Here is a 1,444-nt window from a genome sequence, read left to right as displayed (position 1 = left end):
TCTCCTAAAACTCCTCCTTATTTTTGTCCCAGGTTTCTCTTTGTTTACATTCCTGCAGTCTGGTATCACTGCTCCTGTATCTTTCCACTGCCTGCAAAGAGGCTTCTGGCTATGTCAGGGGCAGGTCTAACTGAGGCCAGTTAGTATGGTTTGTCCATAGTGTGTCTTTTTTCAGCTCAGCACTCCACAAGTCTGATCCCCCAAATGGAATAAGAATGAAGATTCCTGCCAGACAAAAGGTGCCAGGACAGTGTAATGGGGTGAGTTTGAAAAGATGCCATGATTGAAAACCAAGAAACTGCTCAAATTTCAACAATAAACGCAATATTTACTACAGAAACTGGCCAAGTCAACAGGAGCCCGAGAGACAGGAAAGAAGAGGAGTGAACTAAGCCCTCAGTGAAACCCCCAGAGACCGAGGGGAAGGGGTTTCTTTCCTGGAGGGCAGGGCTGTCGTTCGCTTGCAGGAGCCCCACGCTGGAATTGTCAGTCCCACTGCCAAATTGGAATCTGGACAAAGATTCCTGCCAGACAAAAGGGGGCAGGACAGAAAGCTCTTGCTGCCCATGGAGTGCCCAGGGTGGCCCACCAACTGCACCTGAAACCCGAAGGTTCCAGGCTTTCTTTCCTGGGGGAAAGGCCGTGACTTCCCAAAGAGTCCCCTGGCAGATGGGTGGGGCTGCACTGTGGGGGTGTGGGGCGTTGGATCTTTGGTTTCCAGGGGCTATTCCAGAATGGAGAGGATGGGCTGGGACATCCTAAAGGGGCACATGGGTGGGGGTGCATTCTGACCTTGTGGGGTGTTGGTTCTCTGGTTGCCAAGGGCTATTCTGGAACGGAGAGGGTGGGCTGTGACATCACAAAAGGGCCTCAAGCACAGGGGTTGGTTTAGTGGGTTGACCCTGGATGGATTTCCAACACCCACTAAAAGCTGCCACCTCCCCCTCCCTCTGCAACTCCACAGAGGAGAGAAAAAAAACAGTTGAGGATTCCTGAGTAGAGATAAGGGTCAGGAGAAAGTCACTTACTAAGGGGAAAAACAGACTCAAAGTAGGGATAGTACTTACATTCATTACTGAGAGGATAAAAGCGAAAGAGGGAGAAATGAAAGAGTCTGAAAAATACCTTCCCCCCACCCCTCCTTCCACCTTCTCCCTCCTCCCCCCAGCGGTGCAGGGGGACAGCAGTGGGGGTTACAGTCAGTTGTTGTTTCTGTCACTGCTCAGGGAGAGGAGTTGGATCCTTCCCTGCTCCTGTGGGATCCCTCCCACGGGAGACAGTCCTGGATGGACCTCTGCAGTGAGTCCTTCTGGCCCTAAATCTGTTCTCCCAGAGCTGTTCCTGTTGCTCCTGATGGGCTCGGCCTTGGCCAGCGGCAGCAAGTCCGTCCTGGAGCAGCTGGCATTGGCTCCACGGGGCAGGGGAAGCTTCTGGCAGCTTCCAA

The sequence above is a fragment of the Empidonax traillii genome, unplaced genomic scaffold, assembly GCF_003031625.1.
Source record: "Empidonax traillii isolate 1590-97213 ecotype Southwest subspecies unplaced genomic scaffold, ASM303162v1 scaffold5935:size23399, whole genome shotgun sequence".
Classification (NCBI taxonomy): Eukaryota; Metazoa; Chordata; class Aves; order Passeriformes; family Tyrannidae; genus Empidonax; species Empidonax traillii.
This window is presented reverse-complemented; position numbering follows the sequence as displayed.